This window comes from Macaca mulatta, chromosome 18 (assembly GCF_049350105.2).
Source record: "Macaca mulatta isolate MMU2019108-1 chromosome 18, T2T-MMU8v2.0, whole genome shotgun sequence".
NCBI lineage: Eukaryota > Metazoa > Chordata > Mammalia > Primates > Cercopithecidae > Macaca > Macaca mulatta.
This window is the reverse complement of record NC_133423.1, coordinates 81,779,203-81,793,710: the sequence shown is the minus strand read 5'-3', so window position 1 is coordinate 81,793,710 and position 14,508 is coordinate 81,779,203. Positions and strand designations below refer to the sequence as shown.

The 14,508-nt window shown below is 46.1% G+C and overlaps 1 protein-coding gene across 1 annotated transcript in view; it reads left to right on the top strand.

Moving 5' to 3' along the window:
• Positions 1 to 14,508, top strand: part of GNAL (G protein subunit alpha L) — a 203,512-nt gene that overhangs the window by 50,166 nt on the left and 138,838 nt on the right. The gene's annotated exons all lie outside the window — the stretch shown is intronic.

The window sequence follows — 14,508 nt, the reverse complement described above, 5'->3', positions numbered from 1 at the left end:
AGAGGAAGGCTGTGAGGGAGGGAGGGATGATTACTGACTGGGTAGAGTGTAGGCTATTCAAGTGATGCCTGCACTATGCACTATATCCATGCAACAAAACTGCATTTGTATCCTCTATGTCTATCACTGAAAAAAAAAAAAAAAAAAAAGTCCAAGCCCAGAACTTGTGTGTACGTGTGATTCTGCACATTCCTGGATGGGTCCTATGTCCGTTCTGCAGTACTGCCCGGTCATTTCTCTCCTGGAGGAGGCCCCCAGCTGCACCAGAAGGGATGAAGGTGTGGGGTGGCCTTATCCTTTTTGAAACAGCTCTTAGTTCAGATGAAACCATCTTTCCAGAGGCTTGGTGGTTTCTTAATGGAATTGGGGGTTAGGGAAGAGCGATAAGCTTTTCTTTTTTTGAGACAGAGTCTCGCTCTGTCACCAGGCTGGAGTGCCATGGTGCGATCTCAGCTCACTGCAACCTCCGCCTCCCAGTTCAAGAGATTCTTCTGCCTCAGCCTCCTGAGTAGCTGGGACTGCAGGCACCCACCACCACACCCAGCTAATTTTTGTATTTTTAGTCGAGATGGGGTTTCACCATGTTAGCCAGGATGGTCCCGATATGCGGACCTCGTGATCCACCCGCCTTGGCCTCCCAAAGTGCTGGGATTACAGGTGTGAGCCACCGTGCCCGGCCCGGTTTTTCTTTACAGGACAGGATCAAATCACAGAGAAGGGATTCAGTGGAGGCAATCATGTCTGGGCCCCGAGGGATGGAGCACGGCTGTGTGGCCTAAATGACATGTCCTTGGAGAGCAGCAAGTTCAGAGAAATTAGCAATAGCTTGCATTCTAGATAGCATGGGAGTTTCATAGGCTCGCCTCGGACTCTGAAGATCTCATGGCATCGTTCAACAGGTGAGGTTTTAGGTTGCAAAGGGAATACTACCGGACCCTAAGCAGGACCACCGCTGGGGTCATTCTGTAATTCACTCAGTAAGCATCAATGATCTGATGAGCATGTAGGAAATAGCCTTTGGGGGGATTTTTTCTACTGGAGAAACCATACATTCACAAAGAACCACACCAGGCAGGAAGCTAAAGGGCAAATGGCATTTAGACCAGAGTCCCCTTGAGGCAGGAGTGGTTGAACCAAGTATAGAACATGCACAGAAGTGGGAGGAGAGCATCCTAGATAAAGGGAAAGGCTGGACTCAGGTGAGCACAAGGAAAACGCCAGGCTGACGTGAGGATCAGTGGGCATTTGATAAGGTTTTGTTTATTGTTTTTGTGGGGTTTTTATGGGATGTAGTTTCGCTCTTATCACCCAGGTTATAGTGCAATGGCACAATCTCGGCTCACTGCAACCTCCACTTCCCAAGTTCAAGCGATTCTCCTGCCTCAGCCTCCAGAGTAGCTGGAACTATAAGCTTGCACCACCATGCCTGTCTAATTTTTGTGTTTTTGGTAGAGACGGGGTTTCACCATGTTGACCAGGCTGGTCTTGAACTCCTGACCTCAAATGATTCACCTGCCTTGGCATTCCAAAGTGCTGGGATTACTGGCATGAGCCACTGCGCCCAACCTGTTAAGATATTGATAAGTGGTATTAATAAGTGAGTTGAGCTCAGTGAAGAGAGTGATGATGAGGAATGGATCATTTAAATAAGAGTTGCTCATTGGTCTCTTTAATTAAAAAGAATAGCTCACACCTATAATCCTAGCACTTTAGGAGGCTGAGGCAGGAGAATCACTTGAGCCCAGGAGTTCAAGATCAGCCTGGGCAACATGGCAAAACCTTGCCGCTACTAAAACTATAAAAAGTTGGCCAGGTGTGGTGGCATGCACCTGTAGTAACAGCTACTCAGTAGGCTGAGTTGAGAGAATTGCTTGAGCCCTAGAGGTGGAGGAGTTTGCAGTGAGCCGAGATTGTGCCACTGCACTCTAGCCTGAGCTGCAGAGTGAGAACCTGTCTCAAAAAAAAAGAAAGAAAAAGAATGCAGGGTCACAGTAAAAAGTTCAGAGAATAGAAAAGGATAGACAGGAAAACTGGAAACGCTCCTTTCCCGGGTCACAGTTGTTTATTGGATGCCTTGGAGCCCTCCCCCATTCATATACAAGAATCCATTAACATAGTGATTTGATATGCAGAGTTTACTACTCTCTGTCTTGTCCCGCAGCCTACTCTGGGAGTTAACATGCCAGTACGTCTCCAAATCTAGTCGATTTTCTTCCCACGGAGGGAGAGGCTTCTTTTATTCAAGATACTTCTGGCCAGGGATGGTGGCTCACATGTAATTTCAACATTTTGGGAGGCTGAGGCGGGAAGATTGCTTGAGGCCAGGAGTTCCAGGCCAGCCTGAGCAACATAGTGAGACTTCCTGTCTACAAAAAATTTAAAAATTAGCCATGCGTGGTGGCACACACCTGTAGTCTTAGCTACTCAGGAGGCCAAGGTGGGAGGATCACTTGAACCCAAGTGTCAGAGGCTGCAGTAAGCTATGATCACACCATTGCGTTCCAGCCTGGGCAGCACAGCAAGACCCTATCTCTATTATTTTTTAAAGGTACTTCTTTGTGATTTTATTTTTTTTCCTATGTAGAAGTATTAGTTTTATTTTAAATAAGATTTAAAGTATCACATACCTTTAAAATGCATTTGTACAGCAGTTGTTTTGAAAGATTTGTACTTGAATTCTGTAACCCCTGCTTGCAGAAGGTGCTTGGTGTGTCGAGGGATTGAGTCTTGCTGTTTAGAAGCTGCTGGTGGCGACGGTAACTTCCTCTAGCTCATGAAGAACAACCTTCACAATCATTTTCCCATGTCAACTGCAGGGTGTAAATTTCCCAGTTGCATTAGAGGAGAAACAGGACAGCTAAATGCTGTGTGATCCTGGGCCAGCTCCTGGAAGGATGGGGAGATTGCTACAAAGGACACTGGCGGTTCTGTTAGCAGACTTTGGATATGGACAGTTGATTAGGCAATAGGACTGTAGCAACATTTGTAGTCGTGTAAGAGAATCTCAGCCTTAGGAAATACACATGGACAAGGGCATAGTGGCTCCAGCTTACTTTCAAATGGTTCAGGGGAAAAAATGTGTAAATACAAATATGAAAACATTCAGATAGGGAAAATATATGATAAAGCAAATGTAGCAAAATGCTAACAATTGAAGTAACTGGGTGAAGACTATGTGGAACATTTTTATACTATTCTTTCTGTGAGCTTGGAATTATTTCAATTTTTTTAAATTTTGTGGATACAGAGTTGGTGTATCTATTTATGGGTTGCATGAGATATTTTGATACCAGCATCCAATGTGTAACAATCACATGCGGGTAAATGGAGTATTGCAAACTTTAAAAAATACATTTTGTTAAATATTCATCTGAGGACTACTATATATACAGTGAGCTTACTGTGCATGTTTTAATCATCTTTGTAGAAGAGAAAATAGCTTGGTTCATTGCAATAATGCCTACCAATGCCTTAAATTGTGTATATTGTTTTCTAGTCAAATTCTAAGAATCCTAAGGCATTTTCTCATCTCCCTCTCCCTGACCTTCAAGTCTCATCAGCCCCCAAGGTCTTCCAAGTCTCTCTAAATGTTTCTCCCTTCCCGTCTTCTGAACGTCTGTTGTGCTCACCTCCCTGGCTGCACCTCGGGGTCTCTGCAGTGGGTTTCACTGCCCTCCTGCCCGCTCTCCCCATCTCTCCAGTCCACTGGTTCGCCTTCCTTCTGAAAGCACAGCCCTTGTCAGATCAAAGCTGCCCAGACCTGCCAGCGTGCCAGGGCCACCCCACACAGCAGCGCAGGTTTCCATCCGCACAGGGTCATCTGACCAGAGTAGCCGTGGGGACTGAAATCCAGATGGCTCTGCTCCCCAAGCCCTGGGCCGGGCACAGGGACATGTCAGCCCAGAGGAAGGGAACCATTTGGTTGAGAAATCTGGCAGAAAACAAACGATCCCCTCACAACAGGTTACTGAAGACAGCTTGATGAGGGCATCCAGCCTGGCATGGGGGAACGAGGGAAGGACCCTGACCTCCTCCCCTCACCCTGCCATTCCCCCTGCACCCACAGGAGCTGGCCAGGGAACCAGTGGAGGCTGTCTGCAGAGCCAGCCCCCTGGGCCAGAGAGAGTGGGTCTGCAGGCCGGCAGACCCCCCGGCAGCCGGGCTCTGCTTCTCAGAAGGCAGTGGACTTGGGGCTGACAGACCTGCTGGTAGCTCATCACTTAGCAGATGAAGAACTGACTTGCATTTCCTCTTTTAATATCAAAACCTCCCCCAGACCCTGTTTCCAGGCTTTCTGTCCTCTAGTTCCTCTGGCTGCCGGGCTCCCAACATGAACTTAGGCTACGCTACCCACCCGAAAAGTCCCACTGTCCCAAGCAGGCCCCAAAGGCCTCCTCCAGCGTTTAGGCTCCTGTGCAAGCACAGCCTGGGCCACTGGACCCCAGGCCCTTGGCTTCTGTGTCTTGACTTCTTGTAGCATGCATTGGCCAGGCCAGGTCTGCTGTGGGCAGCAGTGTCTCTGGCTGGACACCAAGCTCCCCAAGGGGAGGGCTGTCACCTAGGATGTCTCCGTGAGCAGAGCCCAACATGGCACCTTCATGACCAGCTCACTGTCCAGGCAGACATGCCCCAGCCTCCCCTATCTCAGCTCACTGCAACCTCCACCTCCCAGGTTCAAGCAATTCTCCTGCCTCAGCCTGCTGAGTAGCTGGGATTACAGGCGCCCACCCACCACACTCAGCTAATTTTTTGTATTTTTATTGGAAATAGGGTTTCACCATGTGGGCCAGGCTGGTCTCGAACTCCTGGCCTCAAGTGATTCGCCCACCTTGACCTCCCAGAGTGCCGGGATTACAAGCGTGAGCCACCACACCCAGCCAAGCCTTTCCTCTCGAAGCTGTAATTCCCCAGGGAAAAGGAGGAGCCACTCGTTCCAGGCAGAATTGGAAAATGGTGTGGTGTGAGTCTGTACAGAGCGGGTGAGGATGAGGAGGATGTGCGGGTTGCCAGGCAGGACGGCAGTGACCCACTGAACGAGGGCAGGTGAGGGCCCAGAGACTGCCCTGTGCAGCCTAGATCCCTGGGGGCACCTGGTGCTCAGATTCAGGGAAATTCTTACCGAACAGAGCATCTGAGGCTGTTCTCATGATTTAACTTTTTATTTGGAAACAATCCCAAACTTAGAAGTTGCAAGAATAAGACTTCAAAGGCTTCCTAAATGCCCCTCAGCCAGGTTCGCCTGTTGTTCACATTTCCCTGTGTGTCTTCTCATCTGCATACATCCTGTAGATGCGCAGGTCGAGGTGTAGACAGGTGGATCTTTCACATTCTTCTGAGAGCTTGCTGTGGCCATCATGGCCCTTGACTCCTAAGGGACGTCCGTGTGTGTTTCTAGGGGCGGGGTATTCCCTTACGTGACCATGGTACAGTTCTCAAAATCCCTCGATTGGACATTGGGACAGTCAGTGTGTCTGACCTGTCGTCATCCGCACAGCGGTTTCATCAGTCGGCCCCTGCGTGTGCTCTCCAGCATTTCCCCCCCAGGATTGCAGGGATTGTACTAGGATGTCATCGTTCCTTAGCTCTTTGTGACGTTGGCATTTGTGAAGAATATCCTTTAATTTTTTTAATTTTAGGTTTGCCCGATGTTTCCTCCTGACTTAAATCCAGGAAATATCTTTCTGGCTAGAACACGGCGTACACTCTGTGGTGTCCTTCCCGGGTCTCGCCTGTGGAAGCCTGTGATGCGCACACCTCCCGCATTGGTGGGGTCCGTTGTGATGACCCAACTTGGTGTCCAGTTTCTCCACTGTGCGGTTACTCTGTCCTTTTTATTTTGCCGCTAATAAGCTCTCTATGGGGAGGCACTTGAAGACCACGCAGGCCTCCTGCTCCTCATTAAAACCTCCGCCTGCGGTCAGCACCTGCTGCCAGTTCCACCCGACCCACCCTGCCCCACGGTGGTCGCCAAGGAGGCGTCCCCTGTCCCAGCCCTTCTTCCGCATTTGCTAGCTGCCTTTGGCTGGAGTCCTTCCTTGTCTATGTATTTATCTGTCTGTTGTTGGCAGGGACACCTGACAGGCCTGTAGATTTCAGTGGCTTAGAATTCATTACTGTACTGAACCGTTTCGGTGCCACATCATCCCAGATTTGGCCAAGGAGAGCCCCTGCAGTCCAGCTCTTGTGTGCTAGTGGTGTGCCTACACTTCCTTACTTTCTGGCATAACAATGTTCCAGGTTTAGCTCGTAGCTACCCTGCCCTGCCCACTCCACACCCCACACCCCCAGTTAGCTATCTCTCTAAGGGTGACCAAGATCCAGGCACTGTCCCTGCTCGCTGCTACAGAGAGTCTTAACTTCTTGGCATTTCAGCAGACAGAAGTAGGAAGTACATGCATGTAGATACCCAGGGACGAACATACACAGGCACACAAATACACTTGCACACGCCCATGTGTGGACAGAATCATGAGTGTGTCTATGTATATTTTAGAAATCATGAGCTCCTACCAATTCTTGCAATTCCAGTCCATCCCCACAGGCCTCTTTCTTGCCTCTCTTCATTCCATATGTGTGTGTTGCCTCTTCCTTTCTGAAAATCCTGGCTCTTATTCACAACATGACACATTTATTCATTTGCTCAACCATCAATACATCTAAATTTGTTTGGAATTCATGTGCACTATGAGGGAATCCCTTTTGAATGTTAGTCTCAACTTATCTATAGTTTAAATCCATCAAATGTTGCTATGTAATGACAAATAAAAGCAAACCATGCAATGCAAACATAGACAAAGATGAAGCTCTGTGCCCCTTCTTCTTTGTCAACAGTCCAGCAAGTTTTAGGATGAGCCGCTCCAGCTTCTCTGAGAAAGGCCCATAGTTCCTACCTGGGATGAGAAAAGTTTATATTATGTTTAATTTCATAGACAATTCAATATTCTGTTACAAGGAATACTGTTGCTTTAAACTCTGTAACTAAACCAAATTCTAAAAGAAACCAGTTGCTAAGGCAACTGGGCAAAGAGATAATTAATTCATCAGTCATTATATGCAGATTAATCTGCCTAACCGAGTGGGAAAGGAGGTAGGCTTGTTTGATTTTTCCTTTTGGAATTAGTAGAAGAGAGAATGGTGTGGTTTTTTAAAATCCGTAAGAGGCCTCAGAGTTCATCCTGGAAAGGGTGGAGGCTTTGGAATCCAACAGAACTCTACCCTTTCAGACCCCTGCGAAAGCTATGGACCAAATTGTAGGCAATATGGTGCATTTTATAATCATCAAATGAGATGCTGAAAATAAAAAGCACCTCTCAGTGTCTTTTAAAAATGAAGAGTGACTTACAAATATTAGCATAAATTTCTCTAAAAAAAAGGAAATGATTTTTTTTATTCACTGGTAGAATTGACCACACAAACTCCTCTGTGCTCCCACTGTAATTGTTACAGAATTCAGAGAACTTGACTGCAGGTCCAGCCCTGACAACTAGACTATTAAATTAATGGGATCAGGGACAATGTCTTATTTATCCTTATAATCTCAAGGCATAGAAATGTGCTAGATGTATAGTAGGTGTTCAAAGAATGCTTTATGATGAATGAATGAATGAATGAATGAATGAGTGAACATGCATTGCTTTAAAAGCACCTCAAAGCCTCCATCTGTCCCCCAGGCTTTGTGTTGTCACCTGCTGGTGTAAAAGTATAATTGCATAAATGTGTCTAAGAACAAGGAATTGAAGTCACTCAACTGTCATCAGGAGACTCTCCCACAATTGCTGTGCTGAAAATTCTACATGTGCATTTTGTTCTGTTTTATTTTGGTGAAATATATGCAATATAAAATTTACCATTTAAACCATTTTTAAGAGTACAGTGCAGTGGCATTAAGTACATTTGCATCATGGTGCCATCTTCACCACCATCCATCTTCAGAAATTTTTCATCGTCCCAAACTGAATCCCTGTACCCATTAAACACTAACTCCTCATTTCTCCTCTGTTCTCAGCCGGTGGATACCACCATTCTACTTTCTGTCTCTACCACATTTTGCTTATCCATTTGCCCATCACATGCATTTTTCTACAGTTCCTGGTATGCCTTGTTACCTTTATGTTCCCAGCCAGCCGCTTACACTGTGCTCAGCTGAGTGTCACAGGCCCGCAGTGGGTCTTTGTTGACTGTACTGTAGTTCATTGTTCACGTGCCTGCCCAGCAGAGAAGGTTAGGAAATCATCAAAGATGTCCGCATGCTGCCTGGTGGAGAGGGATAAGATGGATATATATTTGTTCAATTCCTATTGGATGATCGTCATAATGACCACAGGCCACGTGTTGGGAGCTTGCTGCCTGCTAGGCACTGTGATGCGGTGAATCAGTCCATCTAATCCTCACCACAGCCCCGTGGGGGGAGTACTGTCACCCTCACCCATGCACCGAGAAGGACAGAGAATAACAAAGAAAGGGACCTCTGCCGGCATTCTTGTTCAGCAGCCGCTATGCTGCACCCAGGGCAGGGCAGGGGCCGCCTCTGAGGAAAAGTTGGCGAGCCCAGAACATGCATTCCGCAGCTCATCTGCCTGCCCGACCTCCGAGACTGAGTTTCGTCATCTGCCAGCCTGCCTCCTGGGCGATACCAGTTCCCTTCCCTCTGCCTGTACCTTCTGCAGAGACTCCTCACCTGAAATGTGCACCTGTTCTCCATGTGGTCCAACCCCCCCCTCCTCAACACCGGCTTCGGGTGAAGCTTTGCCCGATTCCAAGGACCCTCACACACCCCTCAGCGTCCCTCCCGCGCCACCTGGCCCTCGGTTCATGCCCATCCTGGCACACTGCCCTCTGAGTGAGTGGGCTGTGCTAGTCTTACTTGCTCAACTGCACAGAAACTTAGGAAATTGGTCTTAGAGTGTTCTTAGCCTTTCTGGAATGCATCTCTATGGGTGACGGCCTGTAGGTAGCAATATCCATGTGTTCAACTACTTGGATCTTCCTTTCCTTTTCATGCGGACATGAAGTCGGACCCTAGGAACCATCTTCCCTTACAGTATATCCTCTCATGATTTGCTTAAAATATGAGAACAGTGTGAGGCAGACAGACATTACTGAATTCCAACATTGGATCAGTGTTAGTGCTAGGATTCATATGGAACCAGGTGTTAGCCTAGGGGCCACATGACATCAGGTGTTGGTGCTGAGATTCATGTCACCACACCTTTGATTTTCCACAGGAGTGCTCACTGATGCAAAAAAAAAAAAGAAAAAAAAACCCACCACTGTTAGGCATTTAAAATGCAGACCACATTGTTCCTGTGTCTTTTCGCTCCAAATCAAGGGACTTTGTACTAAATATGTTTATACTCACTTTATACTAAAATATGTTTGTGAATATAATTATTTGAAGAATAGAAAAGTCAGGGTATCTAGAACCGTCTGTAAGTGCTAAAATTATTTTTTATCATAAAATATTCCTTCAGATAGAAACTTTGTTCATATATGGTAGATTTGCTTGAAAAATTTTTACATTTTACTTCGTCTGTTGTTAGCTAGTAAAGAAAGCACCATTTTTAAAGCATTTTAGACTGGTTTTGAAACTTCACTTTGGTATTAAAACACATTGGCTAAACAACATGTGTTTGAGTATCTGCTGTAGTCCAAAATGCTGCTAGGCTATTTGAGGTTAAACAGCAGATTGAAACAGATGAGGCTGCTGATTTTCACTGTTCAAATGAAAATTATCGGGCACTTTATTTGATTTCTGGTTTGTAAAATGTGTTTTAAATGCAACTTTGATGTGTGCGGTTTCTCTTAAAATACACCAGTGGTTCCCACACCTGCCCTTGCCTCACAGCCTGACCTAGTTTGGTGGTTTTCAGGGATTTTTTTGAATTGTAAGACCTTGATAGTTCATTCTATTTGCAGGTTCCTCTTGTTATGCTTTATGGGATACGCTTTTGTTTGGTCTTGTTTTAACATATTCAATGGCCTTTCCACCTTCTGTTTTAACACAGTAATTAAACTCCTATCTGTGCCACTGAGTCCAATGCTTTAGTGGGAATATTTCAGTCCTGGATTTTTGGACAAGGGGTGAAATCAGAGACATGTAACCTACTTTTTCTACTGATTCAGTGTTATTTCTGGTTTTTAAAGCTGTGAGTTAAAGAAGAATGTGTTATTCTTCTTTACAGATGATACTTCTAAAACCTCCTTAATTATTACTTTGGTTATAGGGGTAAGAAAAATAGAAGATAAATTATTTCAATACATCCTAAAATATTTGATCACAGATTATTATGTACAGAAAAGGAAAATGGAAAAATGTTTCCCTGCTTTTCTCTAAAAATTGTTAAAAATTTTATCATGATTTTTTAAAGTGTATTATAATTAGGTCACGGGATGATCTCTGCTGCTAAAAATGAATGATCATCTACTTAGGTTATTTCCACCAAGATACTAAGAAAAAAAGAGATAAAACAACAGCAAATTGTTTAAAATGTCACGAAGGGAGCCCAGCTGAGGAATGTGTGCACATGGGTCACTCAATGGCCACAACTCCGGCACCACCCAGTTGTTTGCAACTCTCAGGCTGTAGCTATCGGCTTCTTGGAGCATTGTTAGTGCACTGAATTTAGTGACCATTCACCTTTCGTAAACCGTTTTGTTCCTCAAAGACAGAGTCTCACTCTGTCACCCAGGCTGGAGTGCACTGATGCAAACGTGACCCTCTGCAGCCTCGACCTCCTGGGCTCCAGCAATCTTCCTGCCTCAACCTTCCAAGTAGCTGGGACTACAGGTGCATGTCACCGTGCCTGGCTAACTTTTGTATTTTTTGTAGAATTGGGGTTTCACCATGTTGCCCAGGCTGGTTTCAAACTCCTGAGCTCAGGCAATCTGCCCCTCCTTGGCCTCCCAAAGTGCTGGGACTACAGGTGTGAGCCACTGTGATAGGCGTTAAAACTGTCGATGTACCTGTTCCAAAAGTCTTAGTGCAGCTTTCATCTTTAATAACCTTTAAAGTATAAAGACTACAGAAAGACCAGTTATTATATTTTCTATTGATTTTTTTAAATTAATATTTCACACATCCACTAGCTTGTGCTAGACATACATCTAGTCAGTTTTCAAACTTGATCAGCCATCTCCTGGATCTTGGCCTGTCATGAACTGAAACAGCTGCCTTGAATTTTTTCATCCTTTCATCCAGTGGTTAATTAAATTTCTGCAGGGGTGGGAGGCTCCTTATAATGGGAAACAAATTTCCTTCTTACTGCTATTGGGGACTTGAGCTCAGCTAACCAGAGAACAGGTGACCTTTTATTAAATGTTTGCCATCTTCAATCAGAAGGACTGAAAGAAAATTATTATTCAAAGTGTACAAAACTAAGGATAAGAGAAATTTAAATAATTAACCTTTCAAATGCATTCAGACTTTTGAGATGCCTTCTGCAGCCCTGGCCCCCACTGTCCCCTCCAACCTGACCCACTGGTGCTTAGTCTCTTCCATCACATTTGAATAAATCACTGAGAGCCCATGGCTTCCCCGCACCACGTATGGCATTGGGCCCTCTTTGGCAGCGATGACTGCCTTTCTGTTCACACGCATTTCGTTGTGAGAATGCCAGTGGACACAACAGCTGCTCCTTTGGATTTCACCAGTTGTCAGTGGTTGATCAGCTATTTGGAATGCAGCCAATATGAGTGAGGAAATATCCATATTTGTGGACCTGTTACAATAGTGAAAGCTACAACCACAAAAAAAAGATGCAATACCGTTTTGAATTTGAACACCAGACCAACGTGAATGGTGAGATAATTGTCATCTTTACGACAAAAGAGAACTGAGCAAACAGTTTGCATGTTGGATGATGTGTTTGCAATGACTTTGCTAGATACTGCCAGTAAGAAAGTGTTCTTGGGCAGAGATACCTAGGGAGTTGGGTTTTGTTTAAAGCCATAACACAAGGTGGATTTTGGTTGTGTGTTCAGAGCTGAAGTTCTTGTTCCATTGGAGCACTCCACGACTCCCCTTTTAAAAGTGCAGCCTCGGCCGGACGCAGTGGCTCACCCCTGTAATCCCAGCACTTTGGGAGGCCAAGGCGGGCGGTTCACAAGATCAGGAGATCAAGACCATCCTGGCTAACATGATGAAACCCCGTCTCTACTAAAAATACAAAAAATTAGCCAGGCGTGATGGCGAGCGCCTGTAGTCCCAGCTGCTCAGGAGGCTGAGGCAGGAGAATGGCGTGAACCCAAGAGGTGGAGCTTGCAGTGAGCGGAGTTCGCGCCACTGCACTCCAGCCTGGGTGACAGAGCGAGAGTCTGTATTAAAAAAAAAAGTGGAGCCTTTTCTTTTGGGACACTCTGAAGTTTGGTTTTAAAGGCAAATGGCAAAGTTGCATCTGTGGAAATGGCTACATATCATCACTGTAGGCACAACCTCTGCGTGCCCCCTGTGACAGTGAAGAAACTCTTCTCAGGTTTAGAGACAGAAACTTTGAAGAGCAAGCTTCGGTTCCTTTTCAACCACGATATTAAGAAGCATTTAGGGCTGGGTGCAGTGGCTCACTCCTGTAATCCCAGCGCTTTGGGAGGCCAGGGTGGAAGGATCGCTTAAGCCCAGGAGTTTAAGAACAGCTTGGGCAACATAGCAAGACCCTGTCTCTACAGAAAATTTTAAAATTACCCAGGAGCAGTGGCACATGCCTGTAGTCCCAGCTACTTGGGAGGCCAAGGCGAGAGGATCCCTCCAGCCTATGAGGTTGAGGCTACAGTGAGCCGTGACTGTGCCATTGCACTCAAGCCTGGGCAACACGGTGAGACCCTGTCTCTAAAAAGAAGAAAGAAGAAGGAGAGGGAGAAAAAGGAGAAGGACAATTTTGACGACAGACAGAAGGATAGACTCCATTTTATTAGGGGCTTGGACTCTAGTGTGGTTGCTGCCACCCAGGTGAAGCGGCTCAAAGAGACGCGGTACAAAGGACACTCCGCAGATATTTGTGACTGGCATGGAGGGCAGGCCGGATTTATTGGTTGCTGGAAGAGTGGCAGATCATATTGGAAGTGAACATCATGAAACCCTCTTGAACTCTGAGGAAGGCACTCAGGCTCTGGATGAAGTCATATTTTCCTTGGAAACTTAGGACATGACAACAGTTCACACTTCAGTAGGTAAGTATTTAATTTCCAAGTAGATTTGGAAGAACACAGGTAGCATGGTGATTTTCTCTGGACAGAGATCACATGAACTTACGCAGGGTTACATATATTTTCATGAGGCTGAGGAGAGTCAGGGGCCTCTGAAGGAGCTCTATTTGTTTGATGTTCTCAGCGCAGATCCAACTGCCCACGCTGCCCACAGCCTTCAACCGAGAGTCTGGTGGCTGCATCATCGATTTTCTTCCTGTTACATGTCTCTGCCACCAGAAATGAGAACTCCAAAGATGGGGTGGAGAAACAGCTCCTGAAAGAGACATTTGAGGAATCTAATCTGATACCCTGAAGATATTCTCTGGGGAACAAAAGAAGCCTTCAGGGATGGAATAAGAATGCCTGGTTTAAGGTGTTACAGGAATATGTTGAACATCAGGTTGGTGATGCAATGACAGCAAATGTGGGCCAGAAATTTCCCTTCAATATCCTAAAGTCAAAGAACTCTATTCCTGCCCTCAAGGCTTGAACGCCACTACCCAGGCAGGGCTGAGTGGCTGAGCCAGTACCGGACGCCCGCTCACTGATCCACTGTAAGTCAGCTGCCTAAGCCTAGGTGCTCTCTGAGCCAAAGAGCAACAGCGAATGTTCTTCTCATTGTGAAGGGTAGGGGTACTGGGGATGGATAGGGGAGCAAGGAAAATCAACCACCCAGGCCTATTGGGGTGTGAAACAAATAAAAGTCTTAAGTTTAAAGAGAAAGAAAGAGACTTCTGAAACCTCCTAGATGTCTTGAACTTCAACAAGAGCGAGGAAACAACTGTTTTACTTTTGTGCCTTTCAAATTCTCCATGAGGTGACCAGGACCTTCTCTTCCTGGCTCTGGCGCAGTCAGCCTGGACCCTCTGCCCGCAGCTCCCAGGGCAGCCCTGGGTTCCCGCAGGTGGGTGTGTTGCCGAGGAGAGCAATGCTGCTGCTGCGGTTGCCTAGCAACAGACGCTCACACTGAGAGCCGGAGCCACTCTGCTCTTGGTACCCTCCTCCCCAGCCCTGCTCCCACTGCTCCAGGTGGCCAGCTGGTACACCTGATGCTGATCCAATGGTTCTAAACACACATGAGAATCGGTTTCCCAGACCAGACTAGAAAAAGGTCAGGTGATTGGGTTAAAAAATGTTTTAAGGTGTCTTGAATTCCTGCCTGAAAATAGGCTAAGATTGGCTTTGCATTTTTTGTAAGAAATATCTCATCACTGTATAAGGAAAGTGCTTTTATGTTTTAGAGTGTTGGCAATGTGTTGTGGCACACAATGCAGGTAATAGTGCGAATGTTGCAGCCAGGCTACAAGGGTCTGTGTCCCAGGTACTCTT